General features: G+C 49.9%; 1 protein-coding gene across 3 annotated transcripts in view; it reads right to left on the bottom strand.

The window, feature by feature from the left end:
- The window catches only part of LOC140493403 (proline-rich protein 5-like), a 133701-nt gene that overhangs the window by 39948 nt on the left and 73751 nt on the right, over positions 1-20002 (bottom strand). The window lies entirely within an intron of this gene.

Here is a 20002-nt window from a genome sequence, read left to right as displayed (position 1 = left end):
ATTCTTGTGGTTTATTTCTTTCAGGAAATAACTGGGGTTTCAGCTTTCATTTTCGGTCTTGACCAAGGGTTTCACAGGGATATCTCATTTTGTTGACGAAAAGAACAAATTAACCACAAATGTGGCCACAGTTTTTTTTTAAACTGGTTGGTCCAGTTATGTCTTTGGTCAATTTTGTTCCCCAGGTTACGGATAGGGGGTCCACAAATGGTAGAGCCATTGGGCGCATGGGGATATGGTTACATTCTCTTTCAATGGAGATGGTCATGTGGAACAAATGTCCACCTACTACTTGTCTGAATATTGCCCAGTTCTTGTTGCATTTGAACCTGGACTGCTTTGGTATCTGAAGAGTCATGAATGGTGCTGAACATTGTGCGATCATTGGCCAACATCCCCATGTCTGACTTTCCGATTGGAGGGAAGCCTTCCCTCATAATTCTTGCTTGGGATGCAGGTCTCAGGTTGGCCATCCCAAATTGCCTTTGCAATGATTGGCACTCGAGATCACTGCAGGCTGCAGTTAAGAGCCAACCATAGTAAAGGTCTGGAGGCACTACACAGAAGCCAGACCCGATAAAATCAGTCACTTTTCTTTCTCGAAAACACTTGATATATTAGAATGGATTTTAAGGAATCTTAATGAATTCAAACTTCGCTGCCTGTCATTGTGGGATTCCAGTCCCCAGAACATTAGCCTGGAGCTCTGGATGATTAATCCAATGACATTACGACTACACCGCTGTCTCCCATTGATTGATGAAGCAGTTGAAGATGGTTGGGCCAAAGGATCTCCTGCAGAATGGCATGGAGCTGAGGTGACGGACCTCCAACAACCACGATCACCTTCCTTTTGTGCCAGGTGTGACTCCAACCAGCAGAGAGTTTGCTCCCGATTTACATCGATGTCAGCTTTGTTAACGCTCTTCACTGCCTCACTCAGTCAAACGCTACCTTGAAGTGTAGGCTATTCAGCCCTTCAAGATTGCTCCTCTACTTAATCGACTCATGGATAATTCTTTAACCTATTCACAAGTTTTCTGTACCATGCACATATTCATAAATCCTCCAGCCTCTAAATAAAAATCAGTTCTGGATACACTCAATGAAGAGGCACCCACAAGAACGAAAAAAGATCAACAACTCTTTCTGAGTGTAGACTTTTCTCCTCATCTCAGTTCCAAAGTGGTAAGATATAAGCGCAGGAGAGAAACTCAGAGGGAAAACAATGAATTGGCAAAAAGCAAACATGAAGGGTAAATATCAAAATAAATAAAAGCAAAGAGTAAAGTATTTCTTGAGCACATAAGTAATAAAAAGGAGAACTAAGATAGGGATAGGATCGCTAATAAATCAGTTGGAAAAGTATACAGAAAGTTCTTCTTGTGCAACTCTCCATTACTGAAAAATCTCACAATAGAAATAGCACTTAAAATGTTGGCGTTGTAATCGCACATTTTACACGTGCATGCTTCAGAAACAGTGTCTCCTCTTCATCAATTGCGTTAAACAGCGAATTCGTGTTGATGAAACGCGTGCTATGGCAGAACAACCTGGACAACAAATGCTGTTGAAATGGTTGAGGTACTGAATAGATATTGCCTTAATGCCCAGGAGCAAAGATTGGGTCTGGACCCTAAGCCTTTCCTGTACATTCATTAGTGGAGAAAGCCAGTTAGCAGCCTGCATCCTGACCCAACTCGGGCGTGAGGGACAATTTGTCCATTGTGCTAAAGGAAAAATGTCTCATTAAAAGGGCAGTGGCATGTATGGAGAAGCTCATCTGTGCAGAATTTTTAAGCTGTGGTACCTACAGAGTGGGAGAGGAGACTGATCAAGGAAGCTTTGATCTGGGCGTTTTGTCTGAGATCAATAGACTGCAGTGAATTGCTCTCCCCTGCAAGGACAGCACCGAAGCAACAGTCTCCCAACCCAAAGGAGCATGGATGGAAGTGGCCACAACGGAAGGGTGCTCCCTCAAACCTAACGGCAGCTCACCAAGAGGATCCAGCAGTATGGGAGGGCAGGAAAGGTGTGTGTGAGGCTGCCCCATACTCTGTGATCCCTCTACCACCGCCCTTTTACAGCCATACTCAGCACAACACACCTTTCAGCTGCACTCAATCTTCCCTCTGCAGCTCGACAACAGACATTCACTCACCCTCATCATCTTGGCCACTCTCCACAAATACTGTGCGCCCCACTCCACTCCAGACAAACTCTCACCTTTCTCTCTTTGCAAGAGAACACACAGCTGGCAAGAGGTAGAGAAGAGGGTAGTGGTGTGCTAGGGTGGTGTACTGCACTGGGGCCTGATCCTCCAATGACAGGCCCTTTAACAACATTGGTAGTGCCTGCCTCTCTGGGAAGTTGGTTGTACTCCAGGAAGCTGCACAATGGCTTGGAGAGCTTGACTCCCTTAGGGCTAACCAGGCCTCAGGCATGGCAAGAGAGCTGATCGACTGGGTGTAGGCCCCACGTTGGCATATTGCTTCCTTCCAGTCCAACCCCAGCATATGTCCCTTCTCGAGGGGACAGGAAGCTAAGGAGAAGGTGGCTGGTGCTCCTCCGGGAGCCATTGGCATAACTTCTACACGTGGGGAGGTAGAAAGTGAGGCCATAGAAGCTCATGTCGCTCTCTATCTTGTCCCAAGGGGGGAGACAGGAAGCTGGGAAGGCCAGCTGAAGGTGAGAGACTGTCAGGTCAGACAGATCTCCCTCCAAGCAGTTACCAATCACCTGTCAATCAGGGAGAGCATTCTCTGAGAGGCTGGGAGCACCAGTCTCCCACCTGGTCCTGGCTGCGGCCCTTCAGTCTCAAGGATCAATGTCTTCCCAGTCTGTCAGTGTCACCGGAGGAGCCCTTCCCTCTGTGGACTGTCCTCAACAACCCCAACAATTTGACGGCAGACCTGGAAAGGTGGCTGGAAATCCCAAACTTTGTCCAAGAACAGTTAGCATTTGGCTCCTCAGCAGACACGACTGCTTCTTTATCATTTACCTGGCAGCTTCAAGAGGACTCCCTTCACTTTGACAAATCCTGGGGCACACTGACAGAGGGGGGGATCATGCTGGGAACTTGCCGCTCTCTGTTTGCCCCTGAGGCTGTGCCCAATGGCCAGGGAAAATTCCACCCTTTACATCAGTTTTCCTTGGAAACTAAGGATGTAGTCACAGAATCACACAGCGCAGAAACACACCCTTTGGTCCAACCAGTTCATGCCGACCATAATCCCAAACTAAAATCCACACATCCCTGCACTTGACCCATATCCTCACCACCCTGTACTTGGCCCATATCCCCAACTTCCTGTACCTGACCCATATCCCCACATTCCTGTACGTGACCCATGTCCCCACCTCCCTGGCCCTGACCCATATCCCCAAATCCCTGCACTTGGCCCATATCCCCACCTCCCTGCACTTGGCCCATATCCCCACCTCCCTGCACTTGGCCCATATCCCCACCTCCCTGCACTTGGCCCATATCCCCACCTCCCTGCACTTGGCCCATATCCCCACCTCTCTATATTTGCCCATATCCCCAGCTTCCTGTACTTGGCCCATATTCCGACCTCCCTGCTCCTGGCCCATAACCTCACCTTCCTGTAATTGGCCCATATCCCCACCTCCCTGTATTTGTCCTTTTCCCCACTTCCCTGCACTTGACCCATATCCCCACCTCCCTGCCCCTGACCCATATCCCCACTTCCCTGCACTTAGCCCATATCCCCACTTCCCTGCACTTGGCCCATATCCCGACCTCCCTGCTCCTGGCCCATAACCTCACCTTCCTGTAATTGGCCCATATCGCCACCTCCCTGTATTTGCCCTTTTCCCCACTTCCCTGCACTTGGCCCAAATCCCCACCTCCCTGCACTTGACTCATATCCCCACCTCCCTGGCCCTGACCCATATCCCCAAATCCCTGCACTTGATTCATATCCCCACCTCCCTGGCCCTGACCCATATCCCCAAATCCCTGCACTTGACCCATATCCCCACCTCCCTGGCCCTGACCCATATCCCCAAATCCCTGCACTTGATTCATATCCCCACCTCCCTGGCCCTGACCCATATCCCCAAATCCCTGCACTTGACCCATATCCCCACCTCCCTGGCCCTGACCCATATCCCCAAATCCCTGCACTTGACCCATATCCCCACCTCTCTATATTTGCCCATATCCCCAGCTTCCTGTACTTGGCCCATATTCCGACCTCCCTGCTCCTGGCCCATATCCTCACCTTCCTGTAATTGGCCCCTATCGCCACCTCCCCGCCCCTGGCCCATATCCCCACCTCCCTGTACTTGGCCCATATCCCCACCTCCCTAAATTTGGCCCATATCCCTACCTACCTGCACTTGGCCCATATCCCCACCTCCCTGCACTTGGCCCATATCCCCACCTCCCTGCACTTGGCCCATATCCCCACCTCCCTGCACTTGGCCCATATCCCCACCTCTCTATATTAGCCCATATCCCCAGCTTCCTGTACTTGGCCCATATCCCCACCTCTCTATATTTGCCCATATCCCCAGCTTCCTGTACTTGGCCCATATCCCGACCTCCCTGCACTTGGCCCATATTCCGACCGCCCTGCTCCTGGCCCATATCCTCACCTTCCTGTAATTGGCCCATATCCCCACCTCCCTGCCCCTGGCCCATATCCCCATTCCCTGCCCCTGACCCATATCCCCACCTCACTGCACTTGACTCTTATCCCCACCTCCCTGCACTTGATTCATATCCCCACCTCCCTGCCCCTGACCCATATCCCCATATCCCCAAATCCCTGCACTTGGCCCATATCCCCACCTCTCTATATTTGCCCATATTCCCACCTCCCTGCTCCTAGCCCATATCCCCCCCTCCCTGCACTTGGCCCATATTCCGACCGCCCTGCTCCTAGCCCATATCCTCACCTTCCTGTACTTGGACCATATTCCCACCTCCCTGCACTTGACCCATATCCCTACCTCCTTGTAATTGACCCATATCCCCACCTTCCTGTACTTCACCCGTATCCCCACCTTCCTGTACTTGACACATTTCCCCACCTCCCTGCACTTGTGCATATACCTCAAAGTTATATGCACAACACTATAGTCAGGGGATTATGTAACAGTTGAGGTTAAAGGAAACATTTGAGAAATGTAGGAATATTGAGCATTTAATATGAGATCCCAATGGGTGCCCTATGAGCAGTTGGAGCACAGGCTGATTGTGATTGAGACAGACTGCTTTTCTAGCTGTTTCTGCTGCCAATGGTCAGGTTTGATTCACCAATCACAGCTAGCCCTGACAGCCTCTGAAACTCTAACCATTTCAGTGTGATTACTGGCCTGACAGTGTCGAGGTGGTACCACCAAGCACCGACCCTACAATCACGGCATACCGAGGAGTTCCAACAGTCTAATTTGCTGAGCAAGAGTCCGCAAACTGAAATTAAGGAACAACAACTGCACTGTGAATGCTCAGGCAACAGAACAAAGAAATTGTGTGCTTTACACAGAAGCAAGTTGTACATGGAGAGCTTTGATTAAAGGGTCACATTATTATTGAGGGACAGAATTTTGCGGCTAAATCAAGAGCTCCAGCCACAATGTTTCACAAGATCACTTTTCCTAGAAGGACCCTGTTTGTCACTGACTGCTCGGGTGTTTCTTTCTTCCTGGTGGTGGAATATGAATAAAATTTTCTGCGCTCGTTCTTTCCTCACTGCGTCCTACACCTACGTGCACACATCACAAGTGCTAAGGAGAAATAAGCGGGGGGGGGGAAGAAATAGCCAGGAGATTAAAACCTCTTCAGTGAAAAATACAGGAAATTAAAAATAACCACTTTTCGATCCGTTTCCCCTGTTGTAAGACACTCTCAAATTTTAATCCTGCCCCGTTCCACTGATCCTAGCAGCTCCAATGGGTGATGGCACAAACCCACACCGTCTTATTGGCATTTCCACAGGGTCCAGTCTTAACCCACGCTGAGAGAGCAGATGAAGAGAAAACCAACTGTGGTCCTTCTTCAAATGTACAGATCAGGCCCTGAAGCCTGACTGGGAGGCCAGGGTGGGAATGCAGGAGGCTATGAACAATGACTTACGGTGACTGATTATCACTTAGAGTCATAGAGCTGTACAGCATGGAAACAGACTCTTCGGTCCAACCCGTCCATGCCGACCAGATATCCCAACCCAATCTAGTCCCACCTGCCAGCACCCGGCCCATATCCCTCCAAACCCTTCCTATTCATATACCCATCCAAATGCCTCTTAAATGTTGCAATTGTACTAGCCTCCACCACATCCTCTGGCAGCTCATTCCATACATGTACCACCCTCTGCGTGAAAAAGTTGCCCCTTAGGTCTCTTTTATATCTTTCCCCTCTCACCCTAAAACTATGCCCTCTAGTTCTGGACTCCCCGACCCCAGGGAAAATACTTTGTCTATTTACCCTATCCATGCCCCTCAATTTTATAAACCTCTATAAGGTCACCCCTCAGCCTCCGACGCTTCAGGGAAAACAGCCCCAGCCTGTTCAGCCTCTTCCTATAGCTCAAATCCTCCAACCCTGGCAACATTTATGTAGACCTTTTCTGAACCCTTTCAAGTTTCACAACATCTTTCCGATAGGAGAGAGACCAGAATTGCACACAATATTCCAACAGTGGCCTAACCAATGTCCTGTACAGCCACAACATGACCTCCCAACTCCTGTACTCAATACTCTGACCAATAAAGGAAAGCATACCAAACGCCTTCTTCACTATCCTATCTACCTGCGACTCCACTTTCAAGGAGCTATGAACCGGCACTCCAAGGTTTCTTTGTTCAGCAACACTCCCTAGGACCTTACCATTAAGTATATAAGTCCTGCTAAGATTAGCTTTCCCAAAATGCAGCACCTCGCATTTATCTGAATTAACTATCCAGAATTACCTTTGCGATACTTTCCTCTACATCTCTGGAACTATTTGGAGCTCTATAAAAAACTCCCAATAAGGTGACCTCTCCTTTCCTGTTTCTAGCCTCAGCCCATACTACCTCAGGAGACCTTGACTAACAATAGCACAATCTCCCTCTTTTACCATCTTCTCTGTTCTTACTGAAACATCTAAATCCTGGGACCTATAACAACCATCCCTGCTCTATCCATGTCTCCAAAATGGCCACAACATCAACGTCCCAGGTACCAACCCATGCTGCAAGTTCACCTTATTCCAGATGTCTCTGGCGTTGAAGTAGACATACTTCAAAGCACCTTCCTGCTTGCCAATTAATTCCTGCGACCTTAAAACCATATTTCTAACCTCACTACTCTCAACCTCCTGGACACTGGAACTACAATTTAGGTCCCCATCCCCCTACTGAATGAGATTAAACCCTCCTGAATAGCATTAGCAAATTCCACCCCTCTCCCCCAGGATATTAGTACCCCTCTGGTTCAGGTGTAGACCATCCTGTTTGTAGAGGCCCCATCTACCCCAGATTGAGCCCCAATTATCCAGGACTCTGAAACCCTCCCTCCTGCACCATCCCTGTAACTACGTGTTCAACTCCCCTCTCTCCTTATTCCTTGCCTCACTAGCACGTGGCACAGACAACAAACCAGAGATAAAAACTCTGTTTGTTCGAGCACTGAGCTTCCACACTAGCTCTCTGGATTTCTGCCTTAAATACCCATTCCTTTTCCTACTTATGTGGACCACAACTTGGGGCTGCTCCTCCTCCCCCTCAAGGATCCTGAAAACACAATCCAAGACATCACAAACCTTGGCACCTGGGAGGCAACACACCAATCATGAGTCTCTCCCATTCCCCCAGAACCTCCTATCTGTCCCCCTAAGTATGGAGTCCCTAATTGTGGGCGGCATGGTGGCACAGTGGTTAGCACTGCTGCCTCACAGCGCCAGAGACCCGGGTTCAATTCCCGCCTCAGGCGACTGACTGTGAGGAGTTTGCACATTCTCCCCGTGTCTGTGTGGGTTTCCTCCGGGTGCTCCGGTTTCCTCCCACACTCCAAAGATGTGCAGGTCAGGTGAATTGGCCATGCTAAATTGCCCGTAGTGTTAGGTAAGGGGTAGATATAGATGTAGGGGTATGGGTGGGTTGCGCTTTGGCGGGGCGGTGTGGACTTGTTGAGCCGAAGGGCCTGTTTCCACACTGTAAGTAATCTAATCTAATCTAATCTAAACTCCATCTGCCACTTCTCAGCCCAATGGCCCATCTGGTCAAGATCCTGTTGTAATCTGAGGTAACCCTCTTTGCTTTCCACTAAACCTCCAATTTTGGTGTCATCTGTAAACTTACTAACTGTACCTCTTATGCTCACATCCAAATCATTTATGTAAATGACAAAAAGTAGAGGACCCAGCACCGATCCTTGTGGCACTCCAATGGTCACAGGCCTCCAGTCTGAAAAACAACCCTCCACCACCACCCTCTGTCTTCTACCTTTGAGCCAGTTCTGTATCCAAATGGCTAGTTCTCCCTGTATTCCCTGAGAGCTAACCTTGCTAATCAGTCTCCCATGGGGAACCTTGTCGAACTCCTTACTGAAGTCCACATAAATCACATCTACTGCTCTGCCCTCATCAATCCTCTTTGTTACTTCCTCAAAAACCTCAATCAAGTTTGTGAGACATGATTTCCCACACACAAAGCCATGTTGACTATCCCGAATCAGTCCTTGCCTTTCCAAATACATGTACATCCTGTCCCTCAGGATTCACTCCAACAACTTACCCACCACCGAGGTCAGACTCACCGGTCTATCGTTCCCTGGCTTGTTTTTACCGCCCTTTTAAACAGTGGCACCACATTTGCCAACCTCCAGTCTTCTGGCACCTCACCTGTGACTATCGATGATACAAATATCTCAGCAAGAGGCCCAACAATCACTTCTCTAGCTTCCCACAGAGTTCTCGGGTACACCTGATCAGGTCCTGGGGATTTATCCACCTTTATGCGTTTCAAGACATCCAGCACTTCCTCCTCTGTAATGTGGACATTTTTCAAGGTGTCACCATCTATTTCCCTACACTCTATATCTTCCATATCCTTTTCCACAGTAAAAACTGATGCAAAATATTCATTTAGTATCTCCCCCATTTTCTGCGGCTCCACACAAAGGCAGCCTTGCTGATCTTTGAAGGCCCTATTCTCTCCCTAGTTACCCTTTTGTCCTTCATGTATTTGTAAAGACCCTTTGGATTCTCCTTAATTCTATTTGCCAAAACTATCTGATGTCCCCATTTTGCCCTCCTGATTTCCCTCTTAAGTATACTCCTACTTCCTTTATACTCTTCTAAGGATTCACTCGATCTACCCTGTCTGTAACGGACATATGTTTCCTTCTTTTTCTTAACCAAACCCTCAAGTTTTTTAGTCATCCAGCATTCCCTATACCTACCAGCCTTTCCTTTCACGCTGACAGGAATATACTTTCTCTGGATTCTTGTAATCTCATTTCTGAAGGCTTCCCATTTTCCAGCCGTCCCTTTACCTGCGAACATCTGCCTCCAATCAGCTTTCAGAAGTTCTTGCCTCATACCTTTAAAGCTGGTCTTGTACTCTACCGTGAACAATGCAGTGAAAAGCTGCAACCATTGTCACAATCGGATGCCATTTGAATCCTTCAAGGATAAAGAGATAAATCTTCATTCTGTCACCTCCACCATGAATCCTGAGTCAACTGACCAATGACACCGGCGCTGTCACCCGTCTGCCGCCTGAGCTGAACCAATCAATGTTGGAGTTGTCACTCTTCAGATGCCACGTCTTCGTCACTGGACCCACCTTGATGATGGAGCTGCAGTCGCAGGGTCCCTGTGCTGGACCTGCACTCGCCCAGCAACCAGAAGCCCACCCACCTCCCCCTCCACAGTTCCACTGCTGTTGGCCATGTGCCGATAACCAGGAGTCCCCAATCCGGGCCTACCACAACCAGGAATCCCTGGCTCCCACTGAACCCCCTGCTCCCCCCCCCCCCCCCATGCCACGCCTGGAGTCCCAATGCCTCCCAGCATTCCTGCTGCGTCGGATCTCGGGAGAAATTGCCGCTCAACAAGGTGCGGCTGGTTCCTCACTTCAAATCCTCTGGCGAGCAAGCTGGTCAGGCATTCTCCAGTGCGGACCCCTGGTGGTCTCTGCCGACTGTGGACGGTCCTTGGGCAGGATTTTGATGCAGTGACCGGATGTTGGCCCACCCGGCTGGAGATTGGGCGACAGTCTCCAGTTCAGGGAAGACCGGCCAATTCACGTGCCAATCAAACACGGACAAGGCCATGGGCGGAATAGAAGACAAGAGGCTGGTAGCTACCTGCTCTCGGCAGTGCCATGAAAGAGGGCAGTGATTAGAGCCAAAAGATCATCCAGAGGCCTAGAATCGTAGGAGACCCGGGACTACGGGAAACGGTTTGGGGCCCAAACAGGGGCAAGTGAGGAAGGTGCTTTAATTAGTTTGAGAGTTGCAACAAGAGGGAGCTGTGGAGGGTCAAAAGCAAGGGTCGGGGGGGAGTGGATTTCACCAGCTGATGTCCAGCCCCTTAATCAAAGATTGAGAGACTCCCTTCTGCCCAGTGACAACAAGCAAGGCCCACAGCTGAGGCCCTCAGTGGACCACTTGAAGGCCTCACTTGGCAATGGAGTTGGATGTTCAACCACAGGCCCCTCGTCCAGGACCCAATTCCGGTGTCGTGGGATTTGGGGTAGAATGGAGTGCCTTTTCCAGAACCTGTCTCTGCCCTGGGCGTTTAACTGTCCTTTGCTCAGCCAGCAGGTTCCTGTCAGGAGGAACTTTGAAAAGCTAAGTTGCGTCTGGAAGAGAGGGGAAAGTCTAGACTCTACATATCAAGGCTGTCCCATTCAAAAAAATGACACTTAACCTTGCCCCTAGTCATGCAAACTCTGGGGAGAGGTAAAAGGAGAGAAAATAGAATGAGATAAAGTTCTGAACATTTTGAGTCTGACACAGTTATGGTCAATACCATACCATTCAGTTGAACCAATTTTAATTCGCAGAGATCTGCATTAACTGGGAGATAATGAACTCAAAGTGGCATTGGTAGATCTCTCGATCTCTTCAGGGACCATGCCTGGAAAGGGCACTGGTTACCAAGGATACCTATGTTGATCCATGTTCATGGTGGTGCAGTGCTTTATTGTCATCCTCTACAGATGACTGACCCCCAGGACTTGTCTCATTTAAACTACTTAATGTGTGGTTCGCACGTAGATAGGATGGTGAAGAAGGTATTTGGTATGCTTGCTTTTATTGGTCAGCGCACCGAGTACAGGAGTTGGGAGGTCATGTTGTGGTTGTACAGGACATTGGTTAGGTCACTATTGGAATACTGTGTGCAATTCTGGTCTCCTTCCCATCGGAAGGATGTTGTCAAACTCATAAGGGTTCAGAAAAGATCTACATAAATGTTGCCAGGGTTGGAGGATTTGAGCTATAGGGAGAGGCTGAACAGACTGGGGCTGTTTTCCCTGGAGCGTGGGAGGCTGAGGGGTGACCTTATAGAGGTTTACAAAATTATGAGGGGCATGGATAGGGTAAATAGACAAAGTCTCTTCCCTGGGGTCAGGGAGTCCAGAACTAGAGGGCATAGGTTTAGGATGAGAGGGGCAAGATATAAAAGAGACCTAAGGGCCAACTTTTTCACAGAGGGTGGTACGTGTATGGAATGAGCTGCCAGAGGAAGTGGTGGAAGCTGGTACAATTGCAACATTTAAGAGGCATTGGGATGGGTATATGAATAGGAAGGATATGGAGGGATATGGGCCAAGAGCTGACAAATGGGACTAGATTAGGTTAGGATATCATCGGCATGGACGAGTTGGACTGAAAGGTCTGTTTCTGTGCTGTATAACTCAATGACTATGATTCTATGGCATTTGTTGGAAGGATTTACAAACTGATACGCTACATGTTTGGTCACACCGTGAAAGTCATGCACTTTCTTTGGGCCTCAGAGGGCAACTCTAACTTGGTGCACCCAATTCCATGTCCATGCGAATGCTCTGGGTGGCACCATTTTGACAGGGGGGGGGGGGGGGAGGGGGGCTATTTCAATTGTGCAGCCTCTTTCAACGTGCAAAGTACGATCCCACAATTTCATGTGCTATCCAGCCAGGTGTACTGCTGATGGGGTCAAAGAGGCCGGAAGATGTTAAACTGTTTGAACAGAGGCGGATCCCCGAATCCTGCACAGTTAATCCGAGCCATTCTCTTTGCCAAGACCCTTCCCTTGCTGTGTGACCCCCAGCCGCATCCTGAACACGAACAGCCACGCTGTTGGTCAGCTGGACTCCTAGCTGCCCGATGTGTACCCTTCGGCGAGGGGCACTGTTAGAACAAGCTGCCAGTCTTACTTTTAAGATCAGAACAGCTCGACGGTAAAACAAACCCTACTTTTCTCACCATCATTAAAACAGCAGCTGTAACAGCATCACACAAACACTTTATGGCTCTTCTGTTATTATTACCAACAGCAACATCCAGCTTATAGAGTCAGTATAAAGGAAAAATATGACAGGTTTAATGGAGTCCTGTATTGAATTGATAGCCTCTGCTTCTCTCCAGGCACTTCTCAAGCTTCTATGGCTTCATAGCTTACAGAGGTGGGTTAAGGCTGGTCCTGGTTATGGATGAGGTTCAGTCCTGTCAGTGCACTTTGGTCTCATCACTGACACCAGACATCCCCATCCATCATTAAAATGCAACCACCACTATCCTCAACCACAGAGAGGACAAACACAAACTGGTTCTCTTTAATCAGTCTGTCCAATGATCTACCACTGGATAGTTCAGCTAACCATCCATTTCAAAGCCAAATAAATCAATTCCATGACAGATTTGCCTTTTTATCTCTTTTAGAAATTTTCTTTCTATTTTTTCTCGATTAATGACTGGCAGTGATGTTATTTCACTCAATTTTCCTCTCCCATTCAAAAAATGCTGTAATTTGCAACACCATTTCATTCCAACAGGGTGGCACCATTTTGTTAAAAGTCAAGAGGAACAATTTGTTCAACTCTGTTGAAGTTTCTGGTGGGCTTGAAACACGCTGTTTCCAGGTGCCGATGTGTCTAGAATGACTAACACTAAATGTACGTGTAAGGTTTTACGAAGTGGGTTGTGATGCAGTGGAATTGACCCCGGGATATGTGATTGAAGCAGAGACGGTAATGGCTCAGATCTCGCAGCGGAATTTGACAGTGAACCGTCAGAATTTGCTGTGACTGCACTCCTTGACCGACCACAGGTTCAGAATTTAGCACCCTTCCAGATTAAGGAAGAAATCTGCATCTTGTGGTCTGTGACTCACTGGTGCATTATAAGGTAGCATTGTGGATCACTCCCTACATCCGTTCGAACTCTCAAACCCACCCAGAACCAGTAAATCCATGAAATCAGATGACAGAGAAAGAACAAAGAAAATTACAGCACAAGAACAGGCCCTTCGGCCCTCTATCTAAACCTGTCGCCTGTTTTGAGAAATTAGATTACTTACAGTGTGGAAACAGGCCCTTCGGCCCAACAAGTCCACACCGACCTGCCAAAGCGTAACCCACCCATACCCCTACATCTAACAATACAGGCAATTTAGCGTGGCCAATTCACCTAAGCTGCACATTTTTGTACTGTGGGAGGAAACCGGAACACTCAGAGGAAACCCACACAGACACAGGGAGAATGTGCAAACTCCACACAGACAGTCACCTGAGGTGGGAATTGAACCTGGGTCTCTGGCGCTGTGAGGCAGCAGTGCTAACCACTGTGCCACCGTGCCACCCACGCTAAGGGTCTGTATCCCTCTGCTCCCTGCCCATTCATGTATCTTTCTCGATACATCTTAAACCACGCTATTGTGCCCATCTGTGTTCCAGGCACCCATCACCCTCAGCGTAAAGAACTTGCCAAGCATATCTCCCCAAAACTTTTCCCCTCTCACCTTGAACTCGTGACCCCTAGTAATTGAGTCCCCTACTCTGGGAACAAGCTTCTTGCAAGGCATGGGTGGGAACGTCTCCCTTACATGGATACTCCGTAGGAAGTTAAACCTTTTCAGTGAGTTGCAAGTGGATTTTTAATGGCGATGTGAGCAATAACTGGCTGAAAGTTAAGATTAACTGAACTATCTGGGCATGACTCATAATCTTATACTGTGGAGTGTCATTTAATTAATTAAGATTAAATCAAGCCTAGCATTTTAAAATAACCTTACCCTCTAAAATTTTTATCTTATATTTCAGCTTCTACGTCCACCCCCTACGTACGCCCCAAACTTTATTTTACTCAGTATTAAACTTCTAAACGTTGATTTGGTTTCAATGTTTCCTAATTGGCTGTCTGTGCTTTGTTGCGATTGGCTACTTGGACATGAAACCGCTGTAGCTTCATGCTGGGAATCCGTAGCAAAAACACACGACAGTCTACTGGATGGCGAGAGGTGGTACGGTCTGAGTTACTGGGATCCTTAATTCTGTCAGCCAGGCTTTCTTTGGGGTCAGTGGTGTTTGCCTTTGCTTCTTGCTGACCCCAATCTCCAGGCCCACTGTTAACATTTCGGAACAGGTTACCTAGGTGCTCAAATGGGGAGGTGAAGGCCGAGTGGTATTATCGCCAGACCTACTAATCCAGAATCTCAGCTCATGTTCTGAGGACCTGAATTCAAATCCTGCTGAGGAAGATGGTGGAAAACGAATTCAATATTAATCTGGAATTAAGAATCTAACTGGAAAAAAACCCATCTGGTTCACTGGTGTCCTTTGGGGAAGGAGATCGGTCATCCTTACCTGGTGTGGCCCATATGTAACTGCAGACACAGTTGACCTTCAACCCCTCTCTGAAGTGGCCCTAGCAATCGACTCAGTTCAAAGGCAACTTGGAAAAGGGAATATATAGTGGTCAGCCAGTGATGGCCACATTCCACAAGTGAATAAAAGAAACATAAGGAGATGAGAGGGTGGATATCAAGTGTGGGTACGAGGACTGCTGTTAAAATGGATGATAAACACCACCATGGTTTAGAGGAGCTGAATGGTCATTTCCAGGTTAATTCTATGTAACAAAATTCTTACCTTTATGAGTCATAAAATAACTTCTATTCACTGCTGGAACTTGGGAAGCAAAGTCATTGGTAAACAGAAAACAATGAGTCAACATCATGGCACTGGGTCCTGTGGGCAAGGGCCCCTGAATATGTCCAGTCAATATTGGCGTCAGTTAATATGAAGGTGTCCCAGACACAGATAGTCAGCCCTAAAGAGGTTTTGGCTTTTTAAAGTTAACCATTAACTAACATTAGTAACATTTAAAAGGAGCTGTTTAAGGAATGTTTACTTGCATTTGGAAAAACATGAACCTATTAGCAACAGGCAACATAATTTTTTTGCGGAGAATATCAAGTCTCACGAACTTGAGTGAGTATTTTAAGGAAGTGGCCAAGGTGACCGTTGAGGGCAGAGCAGTGGATGTTATCTACATGAACTATAGCAAGTCCTTTGATAAGGTCCCTAATGGCAGGTTGATACAAAAGGTGAAGTCACATGGGATCCACAGTGAGATGACAAGATACAGAACTGGCTTAGGATACAGAACCCTGAGAGCAGCAGTGGAACAATGTTTCTCTGACTGCAGACCTGTCACCAGTAATGTTCCACAGTGTTGGGATCAGTGTTGGGATCGATGCTAGGATCAGTGCTGGGATCGGTGTTGGGATCGGTGCGGGGATGAGCGCTGCGATCGGTGCTGCGATCGGTGCTGTGAACAGTGCGGGGATGAGTGCTGGGTTGAGTGCTGGGTTCGGTGCTGGAATGAGGGCTTGGATCGGTGCTGGGATGGGTGCAGGGATGGGTGCTGGGATGGGTGCAGGGATGGGTGCAGGGATGGGTGCAGGGATGGGTGCAGGGATGGGTGCAGGGATGGGTGCAGGGATGGGTGCTGGGATGGGTGCTGGGATGGGTGCTGGGATGGGTGCTGGGATCGGGGCTAGGATCGGGGCTGGGATCGGTGCGGGGATCGGTGCGGGGATCGGTGCGGGGATCGATGCGGGGATCGATGCGGGGATCGATGCTTAGATCGGTGTTGTGGTGAGTGCTGGGATCGGTGCTGGGATGGGGGCTGGGATCGGGGCTGGGATCGGTGCTGGGATGGGGGCTGGGATCGGGGCTGGGATCGGTGCAGGGATGAGTTCTGGGATGAGTCCTGGGATAAGTGCTGGGATGGGGGCTGGGATCGGGGCTGGGATGAGTCCTGGGATGTGCTGGGATCGGGGCTGGGATCGGGGCTGGGATCGGTGCGGGGATCGGTGCGGGGATCGGTGCGGGGATGAGTCCTGGGATGTGCTGGAATTGGTGCTGGGTTCGGGGCTGGGATCGGGGCGGGGATCGGTGCGGGGATCGGTGCGGGGATCGGTGCGGGGATCGGTGCTGGGGATCGGTGCGGGGATCGGTGCTGGGATCGATGTTCAGATCGGTGTTGAGGTGAGTGCTGGAATGTGTGCTGGGATCGGTGCTGGGATCGGTGCTGGGATGAGTGCTGGGATGAGTGCTGGGATGGGGGCTGGGATGCGTGCTGGGATCGGTGCGGGAATGAGTGCTGGGATGAGTGCTGGGATGAGTGCTGGGATCGATGCTCAGATCGGTGCTCGGATCGGTGCTGGGATCGGTGCTGGGATCGGTGCTGGGATGAGTGCTGGGATGAGTGCTGGGATGAGTGCTGGGATCGATGCTCGGATCGTTGCTGGGATCGGTGCTGGGATCGGTGCTGGGATGATTGCTGGGATGAGTGCTGGGATCGATGCTCGGATCGGTGCTGGGATCGGTGCTGGGATGAGTGCTGGGATGAGTGCTGGGATTGGGGCTGGAATTGGTGCTGGGATGAGTGCTGGGATGAGTGCTGGGATCGAGGCTGGGATGCGTGCTGGGATCGGTGCGGGAATGAGTGCTGGGATCGGTGCTGGGATGAGCGCTGGGATCGGTGCAGGGATGGGTGCTGGGATGGGTGCAGGGATCGGTGCTGGGATGGGTGCTGGGATGGGTGCAGGGATCGGTGCAGGGATCGGTGCAGGGATGAGCGCTGGGATTGGTATTGAGGTGAGTGCTGGGATGCGTGCTGGGATCGGTGCGGGGATCGGTGCGGGAATGAGTGCTGGGATCGGTGCTGGGATGAGCGCTGGGATCGGTGCAGGGATGGGTGCTGGGATGGGTGCTGGGATGGGTGCTGGGATGGGTGCTGGGATCGGTGCAGGGATCGGTGCAGGGATCGGTGCAGGGATGAGCGCTGGGATTGGTATTGAGGTGAGTGCTGGGAAGGGTGCTGGGAAGGGTGCTGGAATCGGGGCTGGGATGAGTCCTGGGATGTACTGGAATTGGTGCTGGGATCGGTGCTGGGATGAGGGCTGGGATCGGGGCTGGGATCGGTGCGGGGATCGGTGCGGGGATCGGTGCTGGGATCGATGCTCGGATCGGGGCTGGGATGACTGCTGGGATCAGTGCTAGGATCGGGGCTGGGATGAGTGCTGGGATGAGTGCTGGGATGTGCTGGAATTGGTGCTGGGATGAGTTGTGGGATGAGTTCTGGGATGTGCTGGAATCGGTGCTGGGATCGGTGCTGGTATGAGTGCTGGGATGGGTGCTGGGACCGGTGCGGGGATCGGTGCTGGGATCGATGCCCAGATCGGTGTTGAGGTGAGTGCTGGGATCGGTGCTGGGATCGGTGCTGGGAGGTGTGCTGGAATCGGTGCTGGGATGTGTGATGGGATGAGTGATGGGATGGGTGATGGGATGGGTGATGGGATGGGTGATGGGATGGGTGATGGGATGGGTGATGGGATGGGTGATGGGATGGGTGATGGGATCGGTGCAGGGATCATTGCTGGGATCGGTGCTGGGATCGGTGCTGGGATCGGTGCTGGGATCGGTGCTGGGATCGGTGCTGGGATCGGTGCTGGGATCATTGCTGGGATCGGTGCTGGGATCGGTGCTGGGATCGGTGCTGGGATAAGTGCTGGGATCGGTGCTGGGATCGATGCTGGGATCGATGCTGGGATCGGTGCTGGGATCGGTGCTGGGATCGGTGCTGGGATCGGTGCTGGGATGGGTGCTGGGATCGATGCTGGGATCGGTGCTGGGATCGGTGCTGGGATCGGTGCTGGGATGGGTGCTGGGATCGGTGCGGGGATGGGCACGGGGATGGGCGCGGGGATGGGCGCAGGAATCGGTGCTGGGATCGCTGCTGGGATCGGTGCAAGGTTCAGTGCTGGGATCCGTGCTGGGATCCGTGCTGGGATGGGTGCAGGGATGGGTGCAGGGATGGGTGCAGGGATCGGTGCTGGGATGAGTGATGGGATGAGTGATGGGATGAGTACTGGGATCGGTGCAGGGAATGCTTTGGTTTGTTATACATATAAATGATTTAGGGGAGAATGTAGGTGGGCTGATTAGTAAGTTTGGGGATGACGTATGGATTGGGGCAGCTCTGTACGGTGAGAAGGATTGTCAGAGGATACAGAAGGCTGAGATTTGGGCGGAGGAATGTCAAATGGAGTTTAATCCAGACAAGTGCAAATTGATGCATTTTGGAAGGTTTAATGCAGGAGGGAAGTACACAGTAACCCTCAGTAACATCAACATTCAAAGGGATCCAGGTGTCTTTGTGCACAGTTTCTGGAAGTGGCAAAGCAAGAGAATAAAGTCATCAAGAAGGTGTACAACATGTTTGCCTTCGTCAGTCAGGGCACAGAGTATAAAAATTGGCAAGCTAGGTTGCAGCTATGTCGTTTAGCAGCCTTTGGAATATTGTGTACAGTTCTGATCACCGCATTACCAGAAGGACAGGGAGGCTTTGGAGAGGGTACAGAAACAGTTTACAAGGATATTGTCCAATTTGGAAGCGATTAGCAATGAGGAGAGATTGGACAAACATAATTGGATGTGCAGGTGTGGGTCTGTGGTGGACAAAGTTAAAAATCACACGACACCAGGTTATAGTCCAACAGGTTGATTTGGAAGCACTAGCTTTCAGAGAGCTGCTCCATCACAAACTCCTGATGAAGGGGCAGCGCTCCAAAAGCTAGTGCTTCCAAATCAACCTGTTGGACTATAACCTGGTGTCGTGTGATTTCTAACTTTGGACAAACATACTCGAAGGAATGAGGGATGACCTTATAGTAGTTTACAAATGATTAGAGGGATGGGTAGAATGGATAGTAGGAGTCTTTTACCCAGGGTAGAAATGTCAGTTACTAGGGGACATAGGTTTAAGGTAAAAGAGATTAAGTTTAAAGGAGATGAGAGAGACAGATTTGTTTTAAAACTAAGAGGGTGGTAAGTGCCAAAATGCACTGCCAGAGGTGGTGGTAGTAGAGGCAGATACTATAGCAACGTTTAAAAGGCATCTTGATCAATATATGAATCGGCGGGGAAAGAAGCATACAGTCAGCATAGAGGTTTTTAGCTTCGAAAGGGATCATGCATCTGCCTAGGCTTGGAGGGTGGAAGGGCAGGTTCCTGTGCTGCACTGTTCCTTGCTTCCTTCAACTGGTCAGTGCGAAGCATGTTCTCCCTGGTATTTTGATTCTGAATAGGGTCGATACCAGCAAAAGGGACCGTCAGGCACCACCACCAGAATTTTCCGTTTGTGGAGCTAGGGGTATGGAATGGATAGGGAAACAGTGCTCCTTCCATCTCCACAATTTTCACGCACGCAACTGCTAGAGTAGCTGATCCCCTCTCCTTCTCCTCCACCCCAGTGTTCTCCTTGTCCCCTCCCATTCACCCTCTTCCATTCCCCGGCTCTGTTACAACTGACCTGCTCTTATTCCCTTCTCCTGTCCTGTCTCAATCCATTCTCCTTTCTCCTGCTGTCCTTCCTACTGTATTCCCACCCTTCCTTATTTTTCCATTACCCAGTCCCAGTACCTGGGGATGCCTGAGGTGGAGCAGTCTTTGACTGTACTCTCTGGCCAAAGCAGTGATTTGACAGCAA

The sequence above is a fragment of the Chiloscyllium punctatum genome, chromosome 22, assembly GCF_047496795.1.
Source record: "Chiloscyllium punctatum isolate Juve2018m chromosome 22, sChiPun1.3, whole genome shotgun sequence".
Classification (NCBI taxonomy): domain Eukaryota; kingdom Metazoa; phylum Chordata; class Chondrichthyes; order Orectolobiformes; family Hemiscylliidae; genus Chiloscyllium; species Chiloscyllium punctatum.
This window is presented reverse-complemented; position numbering and strand designations above follow the sequence as displayed.